Here is a 20,353-nt window from a genome sequence, read left to right as displayed (position 1 = left end):
TGCCCTATTTATGCCTCCAAGTCCCCACAATTTTTACAGATATCTCTCCTTCTGGGAATGCCTTTCTGACACCATCCATCTACACACCCTTCAAACTCCCTGACAGTGATGAAAATACCAGGGTTTAGAAATTAAATCCTTGGGCCGGGGATTTAGCTCAGTGGTTTCGCCGCCTGCTGCACAAGCACAAGGACCCAAGTTCAATCCCCGGTACCAAAAAAGAAATTAAATCCTGCCAGGCGTGGTGACACATGCCTGTAATCCCAGCACTTGGGAGGCTTGAGGCAGGATTGTGGAGAGTTTGAGGCCAGCCTGGGCTACACAGTGAGTTTAAAGTCAGCCTGAACTACACAGTGAGACCCTGTCTCAAAAAAAAAAAAAAAAATCCTTAGCCAGCTGGTGTATGATTTTGGAAAACATAACTGTTCTGAAAGTTTTTTTCTTGAGACAGGGTCTTGCCATGTGTTTCAGGCTGGCCTCAAACTTGTGGCAATCCTCCTGCCTCAGCCTCCTGAGTGCTGAGATTATATGCACGTGACACCACTCCCAGCAAGCTCTCTTAATCTCCTTCCTGTTGGGTGGGAATAATTATACTGCCCATTCCTACTAGAGCATTATGACAAGAATGGTGTGTCATGTATATAGAAGCACTCAGTAAATGGCTGGCATAATGTTATTTTCATTAACTGTTAATATGATAACTTTCCCTATTTGTTATCTTGGTTATTCTGGGGTTTTTTTTGTTCACTTGTTTTGATTTTCAGTACTGGGGCTCAAACCCCGGGGGAGTTTTACTACTGAGCTATATCCCCAGCCCTTTTTATTTCTAACTTTTACTTATTTAGCAATACTGGGGATTGAACCTAGGGCCTTCACATTGAGTAACATCCCCAACCCTTCTAAAATTTTTAATTTTGAGACAGAATTTCACTAAATCAGTAAGTTGCCCAGGCTGGGCTTCAGCTTGTGATCCTCCTGCCTCAGCCTCTCAGAACGCTGGGATTACAGACAGGGTCCACCAAGTCAGGCTTTACTTATTTTGAAACAAGGTTTTGGTAAATTGCCCAGGCAGCACTAAAATTTTCTATCCTCCTCCCTCATCTTCCCTGGGCGCTAGGATTAGATTTGCACACCCGCACCGGGTTTAATTATTCATCTTTGTATAACTCCTTCGGAAAACTCTGCCTTACACAGTACGTATGCAGGCTCATTGGTTGGTGAAGGCCTTGCTGCTTTGGGAGGCAGCATCTTCATCTACACAGGTTATTCAGCAAGGAGGATGAAAAGGAACGCTGGTGTCCACATCCCGGTCTCCGGCGAGGTCCTGAGCAGGATTCTGGGTGGCCAGAGGAAGGGACTGGGCCTGCTCAACCGTTGCCATGGTAACCGCAGTCCCAGCTCCAGGACCTCCCTAACAAGGGGGCGGGGTCTCGGAAGCCAATCACTCCTGAGGGCTTCGCGTGCCTCGGTCGCTTCCCGCCTTGCGACATCCCCAGTTACCAGGCAGGCGCTGCTCCATAAGGCCACGAGATGGCGACGCGGAGCCAAATTCCGCGCCCCACCAGGGAGGTGCTGGGGTAGAACCCGTCGGTCGGGCCTCTGGGTTGTGCTCTCCTGCCCCTATCAGGGGAGGTCTTTGCTGCCAGCCTGGGAGCCGCCGGCCCGAGAATGGACTTTCCGTAAGGCTCAGCTTCAAACCTAGCGCTGGACCGTTCCGCAAGCTCTCGAGACTCGCCCTCCACCCGCGATGCCTCTCTGGGGCGCCCGCCCGCCGCAGCCCCGCGCCGCGCACCTGGCAGGCACCGGCCGGCAGCTCAGCCCAGGCGTGCCCCTCCCGCAAGCAGACCCGAGTCGCGTCAGGCTCCCAGCTGCGCCAGCCTGGGAGGAAGGGGACGGGGTGGCCTCGCGCTCTGCAACCTCCCTGCCTCGGCTTCCGCTTCCCGGGCCGACTTCTTGCCCCAGCTTCCCCTCCCGTGCCTGCCCGAGGGTCGCCAAGCCCTCAGGCGAGAAGCAGGGAGCGCGCACGCGCGCGCACACACGTGCGGGGCGGGACTAGAGGCTCGGGTTCGCTCGGGGCTCGGAGAACCGCGAGCCCCTCCGGGAGACGGAGGCCGGAATGAGGCGGAAGCGGGCGGGGAAGCCGCAGCACGCGGAGGGCGGGGCGGGCGCGGTGATAGTCCGGGATTTGGTGCCCAAATGCGAGACTGGCCCGCGGGCTGGGGAAGGAGGTGGAGACAGGAGCCCCGCCCACTTTCCGGGCTGGGTTCTTGGAACTAGCCCGGAAATCCTGGGACTCATTTCTTGGTCTAGATCCGGACCCTTGGTTTTAATCGAAATGGACTGATAGGGTCTCTCGGAGTGTCATCTCACTCGTTACCCCTGCATTCCAACAACTGCTCAGGCGTGGGCCCTGTTTGCCTCCCTCCACAGGCTGGGAACCCGGCTGAGCAGTAAGGTCCCTCCTAGCTTCCCCTTCAGTTTCACCATGATCAGGGGGTGAGAGCGAAGCCCTGGACCACAAGCCACCTCTAGACGGATCTGCAAGTCGCAAGACCTTCTTTTCCCCTCGCCCTCCTCTCGGCTCCCGTGGGCTCCATACGCAGAGAGTTGAGGGGCAACCTCAGCTGGCTCCTTTCTTTGCAGTCTTTGCAAAAGAGGGTCGAGGTGGGGTAGGAGCATTTTGAGGGCGGTAAACTGGGTGCTCGTTAACTCCTTCCAACCCAGGAGCTGGGAGAGCTCAAGCTGCGCGGGGCTGGGACTGAGGTGCAGGACCCTTGGGGTCCTTTACTTTATGCCACCTTCTGTTCTGTCCTCGATCCACTAGGGAGCCTTCCTTCCGTGTTTCACCCTTCCCAATTTTTTAAATATAAAAGTAACGTGGGGCTGGGGATTTAGCTCAGTGGTTTTGGCGCTTGCCTTGCGAGCGCAAGGTCCTGAGTTCGATCCCCGGTACCAAAAAATAAAAAAATTAATATAAAAGTAACGTATACATCTTTTCTTTGGTTGGTTGGTTTTTTTGGTACTGGGGATTGAACTCGGGACCTTTCGCTTGCAAGGCAGGCGGCAGAACCACTGAGCTAAATCCCCAGCCTTGTATACATCTTATTTTTAATAAACCTTACAAAAATATGGATTTAAAAAATGAAATAGCCTCATGGTCATCCCCACTACTGACATAACCATGGTACTAAGCTCTGTGTTTTCGTTTGTTCACATACTTAAGCAAATTTGTACATATAAATATATGAAGGGATCATCTACACATCTATTTTTGGTTTTGTTTTGTATTTTTGAGACAGGGTCCATTGCGCAGTTCAGGCTGACCTTAAACTCATTGTGCAGCCCAGGCTGGCTTCAAACTCAGGCAGTCTTCCTGCCTCAGCCTCCCAGAGTTCTGGGACTGCAGGCCTGGGCCAACAACTCAGTTAGACTTTTTTATTGTTAAAGAGTTAATATTCCAAGAATATGGATACCCATCATTCATTTAGACCTGTCCTGATGAACATTTAATTTATGCCTATGTTTATAATCTTTTTTCTTTTTTTGTTTTTTTGAGACAGAGACTCACTCTGTAGCCCAGGCTGGCCTTGAACTTGTGACCATCCTCCTGCCTCAGCCTCTCGAGTGCTGGGATTACAGGTGTGTGCCACTGTGCCTGGTTGTCTATAATCTTTATAGTGTTTTTATTTTTATTCATTTGAATTTTTTTGTTTTTGGGTTTTTTTAGACAGCATCTCTCTTTGTATTCCAAGCTGTCCTTGAAGTCACTATGTCACCCAGGCTGGCCTCAAACTCGTGACCATCCTCCTACCTCAGTCTTTCAGTTGCTGGGATTACAGGCCTGCACCACCATACCTGGCTCTATAGTGTTTTTATTTTAAATTACAAGTACGTGTTCATTGTAAAAAATTTTAAGAAAATATTGATAGAGTAAAAAATCCTGATGACCAAACTCACAATATTCCTACCAACTAGAGCTGGCTCCTTTATTTTGTAGGCTACTCACCATGCAGTGCTTGCTCTAAGCGGAAGACCACGCTAAGTCATTAATGGGGCGGAAGGCTGCAGGCTGAAGCCACATCTACAGCAAGGCTGCCCAAGGTCACACAGCTGGAAATCCTGGCACAGTCAGGAACCAGGCCCAACTTCATCTGACTCCATGGCTCTGCGGGCCTCTTGCTGTTAACGTTCTAGTTACCATCCTGGTTTCCTTCTGATCCTTTTTTTCTATGCAACAGAACAAGAATATTTACACGTACAATTCATGGATTTCCCTTCTCCAAACCTAGTTCTCAGGAGCCCTGTGAAGAGGGCAGAGGGAAAGGCATGGATCTACTCAAAATGCCTGGGAAAAAGCCAGGTGTTTATGTCCTCCTCGTCACACCCCGGAAAAGCAGCTAGGAGAGAAGCAGAAGGTGAGCTGGCAGAGCCAGGGATCAGCAATTTAGAGCAGACAAGGGGTTGGGGAGCTCGGCTGAAAGCCTTGAACTTTGAGGAAGATTTAGAATTTTAAAGAATGTCTTGGAGCCGGATGTGCTGTGCAAAACCTTCTCAAAACCCTGCTTTAGTGAAGGGGTTTGCTTCCTGTGAGTGCTTTTTGGAGTAGCATCAGTTTCAAGGAGGGAGAAAAGGACCAACTTTATCTGGGGTCATATAAATTCTGAGTTTTTTTTCTATTAGGAAAAGAAAGTCTTTCGGCCCCTATTCACTCTGTTCCCTTTACCTAGAGTCTCCTTCCTCCACCCACTGTGTTCTCTAAGGCCTGGCTCTCTTCTTCCATCTCCTTCTGTTGCTCTTTTCCAGTTCCTCATAGTGGCCAAATCAGAATAGTTGACTGGAGCCAGGTTTGGTGGTGCACACCTGTAATTCTAGCATTCTGGGAGGCTGAGCCAGGAGAGTGGCAAGTTTGAGCCCAGCATGGGCAACTAAGTGACTTAGGGAGACCCTGTCTCAAAATCAAATAACTAAATAAAAGGACTGAGGACTTAGCTCAGTCCGAAAGTCCTTGGTTCAGTTGCCAGTACCAACACCAAAAAAAAAAGAAGTATCCGGCTCCCTTATTGGTGAGCATTTTGCTACCACTGGACTCTTTTATTGGTACCGGGGATTGAACTCATGACCTTGGGCTTTTGAGGCAGGCATGGTGCCACTGAGCTAAATCCTCAGCCCCATGGACTCCTTTTGATTATCAGAAATCATGCTGGTTTTTTCGTTTTATAAATCTTTTGGCCACAATGACTCATGTTTCCCTCTTTGCTTTGACTGCTAAGAAGCTCAAACTTTTCTATTTCTTTAGTTGTATTTTCTTTCTTTTTGAGAAAGGGTCTCACTATGTAGTCCAAGCTGGCCTCAGACTTGTGACTGTCCTCCTGCCTTAGGCTCCCACTTGCTGGATTAGAGGAGTGGACTACCATGCCTAATTCTCTTTATTTATATTTTCTTGTTTTTTGGTACCAGGGATTGAACTCAGGTCCTTGTGCTTGGGCAACAGGCAGCGAAACCACTGAGCTAAATTCCCGGCCCTATTTATATTTTCTTTGTCCCAATGTTCTGAATTATTTACTCTTAACCTTAAAATGGTATTATTATAGATGATTTCAAACATCACAAAAGTAAAGAGAATGTAATAAATTGTCATGCACTTATCACCCATTTCCAATAATTATTAATATTTTGCCAATCTTATTTCATCTATTTTTCCTCTCTCAAGTATTATAAAGTAAATCTCAGACATCTTATCATTTCACCTGGATTATTTCAGTGTCTCTAACATAATGGGATTTTTCAGGGTTTTTGTTTGTTTGCTTGTTTTTTGAGATAAGGTCTCACTATGTAGCCCAGGCTGGCCTTGAACTCCCAGCAGTCCTCCTGCCTCAGCCTCCTGAGTGCTGAGATTACAGGTGTGCACCACCACACCCAGCCAGAATGGGCTTTTTCAAACATAACCCCAGTGTCAGTTTCATGCCTAAGAAATTAATACAAGTTGGGCCTGTACTCCCTGCATTCTGGGAGGCTGAGGCAGGAGGATCAAAAGTTTAATCCCACCCTGGGCAAGTTAGTGACTTAGCAAGAAGTATTCTCAAAAAGTGGTCTGAGGATGTAGCTCAGTGTGAAGACCCTGGGTTCAAACCCCAGCAAAGAAAAAAAAAATCGCTAAAATCATTTAATACCTACTTCCTGTTCAAATTTCTTTAACAGTTGGTTTCTTCCAATTAGGATTCAAATAAGGTCCTATATTTCCTTTGGTTGATGTGTCTCTTAAGTAACTCTTTTTTGTTGTTGTTTTTTTGTGGGGGGGGTGGGGTTATTTATTTTTTTTGGTACTGGGGCCCGCACTCGGGTCTTTGCACTTTCGAGGCAGGCAGCAGAACCACTGAGCTAAATCCCCAGCCCACACTGAAATATTTTTAAAACAATAGAATTTGTAATTTGGGGAAGTATTTGAACTTCTATCTATTCCTTATTTATCTCTCTTCTATTTTGCTCTTTATTTGTATATTGTGTTTCTCATATAAGAGAAACCATGAGATATTTGAGTTTATGTATCTGACTTATTTTACTTAAGATTACGTTCTCAAGTTGTATCCATTTACTTATGAATGCCTCAAGTTTAACTTTATGACAGCATAGTACTCCATTGTGTATAAATAACACATTTTTCTTATCTGTTCATCTGTTGATGGACATATATGCTGTTTCCAAGATCTAGCTATTATAAGTTGTGCTACTATAAATGGGGTATGCATGTAATATGATTTTAACTTTTTGGGGTATTTTGGATTTTTGAGCTATGTAGCCAGGCTGGCCTCAAACTTGCAGCAATCTGCCTGCCTCAGCCTCTCTGGTGCTAGGATTACAGGCATGTGCCACGATGCTGGCTTCATCTGTTAGTTTTAGCATCTACTAATGAACCTTTATTTTGTTAGGGATTGCAAATGGTAATTTTCTAATTTTATCATTCTCTTTGCATTCATTACCTGGAATTCTTCCATAAAAAACACTTGTCCTCATTCATTGTTTTATTGTCCTGAAATACACTTTATACCAGACAGGATAAGTGCTTGATTTGGCTTATGGATTTTTAGTTTATGTGCTGCTGAAACAAGCACAGACATAGATTTTTATAATTTGCTTTTACATCTTGTTTCTTTGTGGCATAAAGAGTTTACAAAGAAAAAGCAGTGGGCAGTGGGATGAAACACAGATGGAAGAGACCAAGCCCTGACTGTCACTAGTGCCATGTGACCATCCTTTCTCCGCCTTGGTTTCCTTGAGTGGAAATGGAGTCACTGATTCCCAACTTCTCCAGAACCATAAAGTCAAGGCCAGGCTTGGTCAAGCAGTTCCTTATACAGGAAGGCAAAAATGTATTAGCCTGGCGTGGTGGTGCATGCCTGTAATCCCATCACCACTTAGGAGGTTGAGGCAGGAGGATCACTGTGAGTTCGAGGCCAATCTAGGCTACATAGTGATTTCAAGGCCAATCTGAACTACATATCGAGACCTTGTCTCCAAAAAAAGTATTAATTATGAAAATTTAGAGAATGAAGATAAACACAAAGAAGTATTACATAGTACTTTTGTTTTGTGGTTACCAGGGATTGACCCCAGGTAGTGCTGAGCTCCATCCCCAGCCATTTTTATTAGTTTATTTTGTGATAGGGTCTCACTATGTAGCCAAAACTGGCTTTGAACTTGAGATCCTCCTACCTTAGGCTCCCAAGCCACTGGGATCACAGGCATGCGCCTCCATGCAGGGCTTAGTAGTTATTTTTCACAATCTCTGCTTGATTCTCAGGCTGCCCTGTCTCAGCATCCTCCTGGAAAAAAAGGAAATTTAACCCAAGAAAATCCTGGCAGGAGTGAGGGAATTAAAGTTACACAGACCTGCCACAAACTTGCTGTGAGATCAGAAATCACTCAACTTCCCTGCACCCAGCACCTTGTGGGACGGAGCCCAGGAGAGGCTCCAAGGTGGGAAACTCCCGTTCTGAGCTCCCATCACAGTCATGGTCACTGTAATCCTCTCCTGTCACCATGGAGTTGTGAGGCCTGGACTGGAGCCCAGCTTTGTTACAAGGCTGTTGTGTGAATTGTCCAGACTTCCTGTCCGGGGGGTGGGTGTCTCCACTTGTGAAAGGGCCACATTAGAGGTCCAATCTCAGAGATGCCCAAGGAGCAGGTAGGTTGCATAAGCAAGTGGCAGGGTGAGGAGTCAGAACAGTAGAGCATGGTGAGGACTGGGGCAGTATGTAGAAGAGGAGGCCAATCCTCTCCAGCTGATGGTGACAAGGCGGGAACCGAGGGGGGCAGGGGTAGCCAGATATTTATTTATTTATTTTCAGATATTTAATGAAACTGGAAAGCTGTATTTTAAATTAAAGAGAAGCAATTTGAGATATTTAACAACTGGTATGGACCAAACAAAACAAATATAGAGTTAGGAGCCGGGGCTCAGCTGGGTATGATGGTGAGTGCCTGTAATCCCAGCACTGGGGAGGCTGAGGCAGGAGGATTGCCATGAGTTTGAGGCCAGCCTGGAATACATAGTGAGTTCAAGGCCAGCCTGAACTAAAGAGAGAGACCCTGTCTCAAAAATAGACAAACAGGGCTGGGGATTTAGCTCAGTGTTTCCACTGCCTGCCTCGAAAGCACAAGGACCCGACTGAGTTCGATCCCCGGTACCAAAAGAAAAAACCCCAGACAAACAAAAAAAGCCTGGGCTCAGGCTGGGGTTGGGGCTCAGAGCTCGGCATATGTGAGGAGGACCTGGCTTCCATCCCCAGAACTGCAAAAATAAAAAATAAATAAATAAAAGACCAGGGGCTTTAAGATAGGAGAAGTTTGTGTGCCAGCTCTACTACTTCATGCTGTGTCCTTGACCAAATCACTTCGCCTTTCTGTGCCTCACTTATCTTTCTTTTTTCTTTTTCATTAATTTTCTTGGTACACTTTAGGCCTCACTGATCTTTCTTTTTTTTTTTTTTTGGTATCAGGGATCAAACTCCGTCCTTGCGCTTTCGAGGCAGGCGGCAGAACCACTGAGCTAAGTTCCCTGCCCCTCACTGATCTTTCTTTAAGACGTGTTAATTACAGCACATATGTACAGGCATGTGTAACCTGCAGCCCACCTTTTCTTGCTTTTCTTTCTTTTTCTTTTTTTTTAGTACTGGGGTTTGAATACAGGGATGCTGTACCACTGAGCAACAGCCTTTTGTATTTTATTTTTGTATTTTTGGTTTTTGGGACAGGGTCTCACTATCTAGCTCAGGCTGGCCACAAACTCGCCAGGACCCTCCTGCCTCAGTGTCCCCAGTGCTGGGATTACAGGTGTGCACTACTACGTCTGGCATTTTATTTTATTTAATTTATTTTTTTGAAACAGAGTCTTGCTATGTAGCCCAGGCTGGCCTTGAATTTGAACCCATCCTCCTGCCTCAGCCTCCTGAGTGTTGGGATTATAGGCATGCGCCACCATGCTGGGCTTGGGATTTTAGTTTTTAAATTTTTGAGTCAGAGTCTCAATTTTAGGTTGCCCTATGTAGCCTCAAGGTATGATTCCAGCCTCAAACTTGTGATCCTCCTGCCTCAGCCTCTCAAGTAGTGCCATAATGCCCAGGGTTTTTTTCTTATTGTTGTTGTTGTTGTTGTTGTTGTTTGAGACAGGGTCTTGCTATGGAGTTCAGGCTGGCCAGGCATGGTGGCACACACCTTCAATCCTGGTGACCTAGCATGGTCATCCTAGCATGATCCTGTCTCAAAAAACAAAATAAAACAAGTAGTTCAGGGCAGCCTTAAAGTTACTATGCACCATGGGTACTACTCTGCCATAAAGAAGGATGAGCTTGAGACATTTCAAGCTAAATAGATGTACCTTGAAACCATATTCTCAAGTGAAATAAATCAGACACACATGTTTAAATACCAAATTGTTTTTCTGGTGTGAGAAAATGAAAGTGTAAATAAGGACCAAAATGTATAACAGATATTATGAAATGAGAAGAAAATGTTCAAATAGGAAGGGGAACAAGGGAGGGGGAGAGGGGAAGGAAAGAAGGGACCAAAAAATAAGAGAATAAAAGAAAAATGTAAACAATGCTTTTGTAAATAAGGAGAGGAAGAAAGATTGAAGGGAGGGAAAGGGAATGAGAAAAATAGAAGAAGCAAGATATATCATGTACAGGTACAAATTCCCTACGATAAATGTTATCATTATGTGTATCTAAAATGTACCAATAATATATTTATTTAGGGGTTTTTTTGAGACAGGGCCTTGCTATGTAATTGAGGCTAGGCTTCAACTCACTATGTAGTCCAGGCTAGCCTCAAAGTCATGATGATCCTCCTGCCTCAGCCTCCCAAGTGCTGGGATTACAGACATGTGCCACCCTACCTGGTTCTTTTATCCCTTTTGATTTTTTTTTTGGTACTGGGGATCGAACTCGGGTCCTTGCGCTTTTGAGGCAGGTGGCAGAACCACTGAGCTAAATCCCCAGCCCCCTTTTTAATTTTTAATAATTTTTATTATTTAGCCAGGCGTGGTGGCCAACACCTATAATCCCAGCCCTCGAGAGGCTGAGGCAGGAAGATCTCTGTAAATTACAGGCCAGCCTAAACTACATCATGAGTTTAAATCCAGCCTGAACTACATAGCAAGACCATGTCTCAACAAACAAACAAAAATAAACAAGTAAATAAATAAAGAATCATATTACTCTGAGTGTATAAATAAGTTCAGTAAAGGGTGTGGATCAGGTAGAATGGGGGCTTAGCACAAGTGAAGCCCTAAATTCAATCCTCAGTACCACTGTCCCCTCAGAATTTCAGAAAGGCAGATTCATAACTCAGCAGGGAAACACTTGCCTGCTAGGCATGGGCCCTGGATTTGATTTCCACCATTGAAAACAAAGCAAGACACAACAAAAACAGAAACATTTTACTGTCTGTATTTATGTACTGGCCATTATTATCATTTGTTTTATTTTGTGATTGCTCTGGAAGGTAATTCTGTCATATGGGAGTCACAATATGGCCCGTGTTGTATGTCCAGTACACTAGAGAGGCCACTGGGTGGGAGACAGTAGACTCACAGGACCGACCATCTTTACCTTTCTACTGAGTGCCCATTGGTGTCGGTGCTGTCCTCGGGTGCGACCCTTAGCGTCTCATTTAAATTTTGCACAAAGGCCAGATCTGACAAGCCTGTGTGAGGTGAGCGAGGCCAGGTTGTACAAGTGTGTGGTCAGACTCTGTCTTTATTTCAAATATTGATATTTGGTTCAAAGTCCATTGTTGGCATTACTATTGAGTTTTTTAATATATTATATATATATATTGTAGCTCAGTGCAGTTCCTCATTCTGGGTTCAATTCAGTACTGAAAAAAAAAAAGGAATAAAGTGCAGGGTGGCACACACCTGTAATCCTACCACTCAGGAGACTGAGGCAGGATGATCCCTGTGAATTCAAGGCCAGCCTAGACTACAAAATGAGATCCTTTCTCAAAAAACTAAAAAAACCAACAACAACAAAATCAAAGATGTGTGGCTGAGTCCATGTGTGCTGGGAACAATGTACAACAATGAGAGTTCTCCAAATTAGCCTCCAGTGGAGTATATTATGTATTAAAAGATTAGGTGATAAAAATGCACTAATTTAGCCCAACCTGGTGGTACACAACTGTAATCTCAGTTCTCTCTGGAGGAGGCTGAGACAGGAGGATTGCAAGTTCAAGCCCCCTGTCTCAAAAAAACAAAAAACAAACAAAACCCCCCAGAAATTTGAAGCTTGTATATATTATTCTCCAAACTCACATTAATCACAGCAATTACTTAGAACTTTGACCGATAGCAAGATCTCTTTGGGAAGACAAGTTTGTGGGGTTTTTTTGTTTGTTTGTTTGTTTTTTACCACCAACACAGTTTAAGAGCTGCCAGAGCATAGTGCTAATAAAAACAGACCTGCCCAGTTTCATAAGGTTTTAAAGTTCTCTCCAGACAATGCAGGCCTTGTATCTTGCACATGGTCAAGGTGTCACCGCCCTTACCTGATTCACCTTTGCCTTGGGCCACCAGTTTTCGAGCTCAGGCTAAGCCAATCCCAAAAGCCTCTTCGAAAGCTGACATTGACTATCTGCGGCACTGCCTCGGCCCGCTATTTCCGGCAGTGGGGTAAGTCAGGTCGTTTCTCTAAATCTGTTTCCTCACCTGGAAAGGGGACCATAAAACCCCTCCCCACGCCTTACCCCTGCCAGGACTGCCAGAGGCGGCAGCTGTGAGGATTCCTGTGGAGAGGGAGGCAGGTACACAGGTAGCAGCCCTGACAACACAGGTGACGACTTCCTGCGAAGTCTCCCAGGTGCCCTCGGGGGAAGGAGATCTCTTGGGCTCAGACGCTGTAAATCACCGAGTGTAGCTGATTCTTCCTTGGCTTTGAGCGGGGCCGATCACAATGACCTGATTGCTTTGCTGCCATACAGAAGCCAACGAATGGATCATTTCCCTCCCCTGGGAGGGCGGCGCAGGAGAAGCCGGGTGCGCTAGGAGACGCTCGTGCCAGCTGGCGCCTGTCCGTGGAGACACCCGGAAACGAGCTTACCTGCTTGGCTGACATCTGTCTTCCCAATGAGAACATAAGTTCCTAGAGCAGGGGCCGACAAACTTTGTTTCAGAAGAGCCAGCTAGTAAATATTTTAGGCTTTGCAGGCCATATGGTCTCTGCTGCAACTATTCAACTCTGCTGTTGTAGTGAGAAAGCAGCGTAGACGATACATAAACTGAGAGTGGCTGTGTTCCAATAAAACTTTATTTATGGATACTGAAATCTGAATTGCATACAAGTTTCTATGATGTGGAATACTCTTCTCTTGGGTTTAAAAATTATTTAAAATTGTCAAAACCATTTTTAGTTTGCAGGTGTGCGGAAACAGTAGGTCAAAAAGCCAGACCTAGTGGCCCACACCTGTAATCCCAGCACTCCAGGAGGATGAGGCAGGAGGATGGCAAGTTTGAACTTGGCCTGGCAACTTAGAGACTTAGTAAGATCCTGTCTCCAAAAAAAGGAAAGAAAAGGTTGGGGATGTAGGGAGAGTTAAAGCACCAGGTTCACTCCCTCGTAATGCAAAAGCAAAACAAAACTGTAGGCCTATGGGCCGCAGCCAGCTGACTCCTACCCTAGACAGGGCAGGGTCCCTCTCTGTCTCCTCCTCGGCTGTCCCCAGTGCTGTAGACAGTACCGAGCATGAAGCTGTGGCCCAGTACTGACAACCCGCTGTTCTGTCTTGTGTCTCCCCATCTCTGCTTCCCTTCTGTCTCTTCCTGATATTGTGTCCTCTCTACTGTTACCTCCTGTCCTCTCTCAATGGCAGCAGTGTGACTCTGCCTCACCCCTCATCTCCCGGTCCACAGCGCTTCCCTGTTGAGGAGCCTCCTGGTTAATTCTACTGTTTTGCTCTCCTTGACCCTCTGAAGCCCTGGGAATGTCCCAGTTACAGGTTCTGTTCTTCCTATTCCTTCTCTCTGATCCTTTCTTTAGCCTCATTCTTTGTGTGTGTGTGTGTGTGTGTGTGTGTGTGTGTGTGTTTAAACAGGGTCTCACTATGTAGTTCAGGCTGGCCTTGAACTCACTATGTAGCCCAGACTGGCCTCAAACTCACAGTGATCCTCCTGCCTCAGCCTCCCAAGTGCTGAGACTATAGGCGTGTCCCACCTGGCTGGTCTCATTCTTTATCAGCCCCATGATCACAATGACAGTTTCTTCAAACCAAGGCTTTTTTCTCCTATCTTTATCTCACACCAGTGTAGGACTCACCCAGTGAGCCAGACCAAAGGCTCCTGCCCTCCCATCTTCAGGGGAAAGAATCTGGAGCAAAGGAAGTGTTGGACTTTTACCTACCATTTCTGCTCAGTACCTCTCATGTGCTAGGTACTACACTGGTGCGTTATTGCCTGATGTCACTCAGTACTCATAACCAGCCCCAGTTAACAGATGCAGAAAATGATGCTCAGAGAAGTTAACTGAAATACTCAGTCACACAGCTAGGAGATGACAGAGCCAGCATCAGAATCAGGTTCGCACAGCTCCATTCACAAGCGTATTTTGGAGGCCTTCAATATGTCAGGTGCATCAAGGAACACAGCAGTGACCAGTCTCACCTCCCAGAGCTTTGTGGGGGAAACAAACAGGGAAGCACTATGACTGCTAGAAGGCAGGCAGGCTTCGAGAGGGACCTGCCTGATGCTGCTGAGGGAGAGCAGGCGTAGAGTGAGGAGTCAGGAGGTGACACCAGAACAGAGGTGTGGATGACGTGTGGACTCAGAGCTGGAGGGCAGCGCCCCAGCACGGCCCGTCCTGGGGTGCTGTGCAGACCTGGCAAAGGCTTTAGGCTCCCTTTGGGGTGCGATGGGGAAGCCCAGAAGTGTCCCAGGCCGGGGACTGACGCTACACCATCCCTCAGACCTAGCGGGGTGGCAAGAGCCCCTACCCCTCCTGCATCACTGCTCCCCACTGTCTGCACGCTGAGTGGCCCTGCGCTCCCTCCTGGATGTGGGTCTCAGCCATGTGGGTTTCCAGTGGGTTGTGGTATTTACCAGCCGTCTGACCACCAGCAATCCTCAGCTTTCTCACCTGGAAAAGTAACTTGTGTCTCGTGACCTTATTGGGGTCACTTCGTGACTTCTTGCCTGGGCAACACTCTGCTCTAGGAAGGCTACAGAATTCTTACTCAGAAGCTCTCACGCCTGCAACTCTTAGTGTTTTTCTTATTGGTACATTTTGGATATACATAATGATCATATTCATCATAGGGAATTTGAACCTGTACATCATATATCTTGCTTCATTTTTCCCATTCCTTTCCCCTCCCTTTGACCGCTCTTCTTCTCCTTATTTACAAAAGCTTTGTTTCCCTTTTTTCTTCTATTTTCTTTTTTTCTTGTCCTTTCTTTCCTCACCCCCCCCTTTCTTGTTCCTCTTCCCATTTGAACATGTTCTTCCCACTTCCCAGTATCTATTTTATACATTTTGGTCCTTATTTACACTTTCAGTTTCTCACAACACTGAAACAATGTGGTTTTTAAACATGTGCATCCACTTTATCTCATTTAAGAGTATGGTCTCACCATGCATCCATTTAGCTATAAATGTCTCAAGCTTACCCTTCTTTCTGGCAGAGTAGTACTCCATTGTATTAAAAAACCGTATCTTTATCCATTCGTAGGTTGATAAGCATTTGAGCTGTTTCCAAGATTTAGCTATTACAACTGTACTGCTATAAACCTGGGTGTGCATATATTGCTGTGGTATGCTTTTACTTCTTTCAGGAAGATACCAAGAAGGGGAATAGCTGGGTAGAATGGAACCTCTAGTTTTAGTTTTTTGAAGAATCTCAAGATTCTTTTTTTTTTTTTTTGTACCGGGGATTGAACTCAGGACCTTGGGCTTACGTGGCAGGTGCTAGAACCACTGAGCTAAATCCCCGGCCCTTTTGAGGAATCTCTACACTGATTTCTACAGTGGTTACACCAGTCTACACTCCTACTAACAGTGGAGACAGGTTCCTTTTTCCCCACAGCCCACCAGAATTTATTGGTTGATTTCTTTTCTTTTCTTTTTGGTACTGGGGATCGAACTTGGGTCCTTGTGCTTGCAAGGCAGGTGGCAGAACCACTGAGCTAAATCCGCAGCCCTATTGGTTGATTTCTTGATAACAGTCATTCTTTTTGGAGAGAGAGAGAATTTCAGAATTGTTTTAATTTGCACCACTCAAATGACCAGTGATGTTGAACATTTTTTCATATATTTATTTGCTGTTTCTACTTCTTCATCTGAGAAGTGTCTATTCATTTCAGATGCCCATTTTTGGACTGGGTCTTTAAATTTGAAGGGTCTGATGTTTCTTAGTTCTTTATATAGTCTATATATTCTAGATAGATATATTCTAGATATTATTCTAGATATTTGTCTAAGGAACAGCTGGCAACGTTTTTTCCCACATTGTGGGCTATCTCTTAGCTCTGTTGGTGGTTTCTCTTGCTGTGCAGACGCTTTTTAATGAGATGAGGTCCTACTTGTTGATTCTTTGTGATATTTCCTGTGCAATAGGGGTTTTGCTCATAAAGTCTTTGCCTACACCAATGTCCTTGAGAGTTCTACCTATTCTACCTTCCAGCAGATTCAGTGTTTCTGTTTTAATAGATCTTTGAACCATTTCAATTTTAGATTAGTGCGTGGTGAAAGATATGAGTCTAGTTTTAATCTTTGGCATGTAGAAAGCCAGTTTTTCCAGCACCATTTATTAAAGAGGCTGTCTTTCTCTCAGTGAGGGTGGGCAAAGATAAGGTGGCTGAGTATGTTTGGAGTTGTTTCTGCATTTTCTAATCTGTTGCATTGATCCTCAGGTCTGGTTTTTCCCTCCTTTCCTTCCTTCCTTCCTTCCTTCCTTCCTTCCTTCCTTCCTTTCTTTCTTTTGCCAGTACCATGCTGGGTTTTTTGTTGTTGTTGTTGTTTTGGTACTGGGGATCAAACTCAGGACCTTGGATTTGCAAGGCTGGTGCAGCACCAGTGAGCTAAATCCTTGCCCCAGTACCATGTTGTTTTTATCACAATAGCTTTGTAGTATAATTTCAAATTAGGGATTGTGATGCTCTCTGCCTTGCCTCTGCTGCCCCAAATTGCTTTTGCTATTCTAGATCTCTTCTGGTTCCAAATGAATTTTAGGATTGTTTTTGCTAATTCTGTGAGATATGCTATTGGTATTTTGATTGAGATCATATTAAATCTGTATACCAATTTTGGAAGTATGGCCATTTTCACTACATTGATTTTTCCTACCCAAGAACAAGGGATATTTTTCCATTTTCTGATATACTTTTCATCTCCTTTTGCAGAGTATTGTAGTTTTCCATGTGAAGGTCTTTTACTTCCTTCATTAGATTGATTCCTAGCTATTTCATTTTTTTGGATGCTATTGTGAAAAGTGTTATTTCCCTAATTTCTCTCTCAGTGAATTATTTGTGTACAGGAGTGCTGCAGATTTTTGAGTGCTGACTTTGTATCCAGCTAGACTACTGAAATTTGGTTATTAAATCTAGAAGTCTTTTGATGAAGTTTCTGGGATCTTATATGTAGAGTATCATGTCATCTGCAAGTAATGATAGTTTAATCTCTTCCTTTCCTATCCTTATTCCTTTTATTTCTTTCTCTTGTCTAATTTCTCTGGCTAATGTTTCAAAATATATATAATTATAACATATATAAATATATAAATAAAAATAAATAAATAAATAAATAAATAAATAAATAAATATGTATATATATATATATATATATATATATATTTGAGACACGGTCTTGCTATGTAGTTCAGGCTGGCCTTGAACTCACTGTGTAGCCCAGGCTGGCCTCAAACTGGTGGCGACCTCCTGCCTCAGCCTGTCCAGTGCTAGGATTGCAGGCATGTGCTACCACACCCAGCTCCAGACCTATATTGAGTAAGAGTGGTGACAGTGGACATCCGTGTCTTGTTTCTGATTTTAGAGTGAAAGCTTTCATTTTTGTGCATTTAGTAGGATGTTGGTTGTTGATTTGTCATAGATAGCTTTTATCAGATTGAGATCAAGACCATCTATTGCAATTTTCTGTAGGGTTTTTATCATGAATGAGTGTTGGACTTTGTAAAACGCTTTTTCTGCATCTATTGCGATGATCATATGGTTTTTGTCTTTGGCTCTGTTAATATAGTGTATTACATTTATTGGTTTGCATATGCTGAACCATCCCTGTATCCCTGGGATGAATCCTACTTGGTCATGGTGTATAATCTGCTTGATGATTTGCTGCATTGTTTGCCAGTATCCTATTAAAGATTTTTGTGTCTATGTTCATCAGGGAGATTGGCCCGTAGCTCCCTTTTTTGGTTGGATCCTTCTCTGCTTTTGGTATTGGAGCAATGCTTCAAACAATGAATTTGGGAGTACTGCTTCCCTTTCAATTTCATTTTTTTTTTTTTTGTACCGGGGATCTAACTCCGGTCCTTGAGCTTGTGAGGCAGGTGGCAGAACCACTGAGTTAAATCCCCAGCCCCCCTTTCAATTTCATTAGAGTTTGAGAAGTAGCAGTATTAGGTCTTTTCTAAATGTTTTGTAGAATTCAGCAGTGAATCCGTCAGGGTCTGGGCTTTTCTTTGTTGGTGGGTTTTTAATTACATCTTCTATTTCATTGGCTGATATTGGTTTATGTAGAATTTTTATATCTTCTTGATTAATCTTTGGTTATTTATATGTATGGAGGAATCTGTCCATTTCTTCTGTGTTTTTCATCTTATTAGAATACAGGTTCTAGAAGTAGATATAGATGATCTTCTGGATTTCTGCAAGATCTGTTGTGATTTCACCCTTTTTATTCCTAATTGCATGGATTTGAGTTTTTTCTTTCCTTTTTTTGATAAGGTTGACTAAGGATTTGTCAATTTTATTTAATCTTTCTTTCTTTTTTGTTTCTTTTAGTGCTGGGAATCAAACTTAGGACCTTGCGTGTGCCAGGCAGGCACGGTGCCACTGAGCTACATCCCTGGCCCAATTTTACTTAATCTTTCAAAGAACCAACTCTTCAATTCGTTGATTCTTTGTATTATTTTCTTAGACTCCATTGCATTAATTTTGGCTCTGATCTCTATAATTTCCTCCCTCATACAAGCTTTGGGCTTGACTTGCTCTTCTTTTTCTAGAAGCTTCAGGTTCAACATTAGTTTATTTGAGCTGGCTCTTTTTTTGATATGAGACTTCACTATAATTTTCTCTTATAAGACTGCATTCATTGCATCCCATATGTTCCAGTATGTTGCACTGGCACAATCATTTAACTGTAGAAACTGTCTAATTTCTTATTTAGTTTTTTTGAGACAGGGTCTTGCTATGTATTACAGGCTGGTCTCAAACTCACAGCGATCCTCCTGCCTCAGCCTCCCCAGTGCTGGGATTACAGGTGTGCATCATCATGCCTGGCCTAATTTCTTCTTTATTTTTGTTGTTGTTTTTGTTTTTTGTTACCAGGGATTGAACTCAGGACCTTGAGCTTGCAAGGCAGGCAGCGGCACCACTGAGGTAAATCCCCAGCCCATTTCTTCTTTAATTTCATCTGTGACCTTTTGAATGTTCGGGAGGGTGTTATTTAATTTCTATGTGTTTATGAAGTTTTCATGATTTCTTTTTTTTTTTTTTTTTGGTACCAGGGATTGAACTCAGGTCCTTATGCTTGCGAAGCAGGCGGCGAAACCACTGAGCTAAATCCCTGGCCTGTTTTTGTGATTTCTTTTGCAATTGATTTCCAATTTCATTGCACTACGGTCTGATAATATGCACGAGATAATTTCAATTTCTTTGTATTTACTTAAGCATGTTCTATGAGCTAGAGTGTGGTCTATTTTGAAGAATATCCAGTGTGCAGCTGAGAAGAATGTGTATTATTTTTTTTGGTACTGGGGATTGAACTCAGGACCTTGCATTTGTGAGGCAGGCACAGTGCCACCGAGCTAAGTCCCTGGCATATGAGTGCTTATTTGATTTTTCATGTTCATTAATATTTGGTTGGTTTTTTTTTTGGTACCGGGAACAAACTCAGGACTTTGCCCTTGTGAGGCAGGCGGCAGAACCACTGAGCTAAATCCCCGACAATATTTGTTTTATATAGTTGAGTGTGCTGGTATTTGTGGCATATATATTTATGATTGTTATCTCTTTGTCTGTATTGTTCCCTTTACAAGGATGTAGTGACCTTCTTTGTCTCTCTTAATTAGTCTTGGCTTGAAATCCACTTTGTCTGCAAATAGGATAGCTACCCCTGCTTTTTTGCAGGTTCCATGGAGTATTATTTTCCATCTTTGACCTTCAGTCTATGAATTTTTTTTGAATTAAATGTGTTCTTGTATGCAGCATATTGTTGGATCTTGCTTCCTTTTTTTTTTTTTTTTTGGGTACCAGGGATCAAACTCAGGACGTTACGCTTGTGAGGCAGGCAGCGGAACCACTGAGCTAAATCTCCGGCCCTGAATCTTACTTTTTGATCCATTCTCCCAGTCTGTTTCTTTTGATTGGTGAATCGAGACCATTTACATTGATAGTTATAACTGATATGCATGGTCTTATCCTTGTCATATAATTTTCCTGTTATTGGTCCCCACTCCCCATTTAATTACTTGCCTTGCCTGACGGATTCATTCCTGTTGGGATTCATGGAGTTGTAGTCCTTGTTATCTCTAGAATGTCCTTCAGAGCATTTTGGAGTGCTAGTTTGGCAGTCATGAATTTCTTCACGTGTTCTTTGTCCTGAAAGTATCTTATTTTTCTATCAATTTTGAA

At 44.0% G+C, this 20,353-nt stretch overlaps 1 long non-coding RNA gene across 1 annotated transcript; it reads left to right on the top strand.

Moving 5' to 3' along the window:
- The first annotated feature begins 3,482 nt into the window (after positions 1-3,482).
- On the top strand, positions 3,483-6,185 carry LOC147827242 (uncharacterized). Its single transcript, XR_015452771.1, has 3 exons — positions 3,483-3,639; positions 3,728-3,888; positions 3,998-6,185. It is a non-coding gene; the product is annotated as an uncharacterized LOC147827242 (long non-coding RNA).
- The last annotated feature ends 14,168 nt before the right edge of the window (positions 6,186-20,353 follow it).

This window comes from Heterocephalus glaber, unplaced genomic scaffold (assembly GCF_053883595.1).
Source record: "Heterocephalus glaber isolate CG9 unplaced genomic scaffold, H.glaber_assembly_v1.0 deba00001452, whole genome shotgun sequence".
NCBI lineage: Eukaryota > Metazoa > Chordata > Mammalia > Rodentia > Bathyergidae > Heterocephalus > Heterocephalus glaber.
Note: the sequence above shows the minus strand (reverse complement) of the source record. Positions and strands in the feature narration are given on the sequence as shown.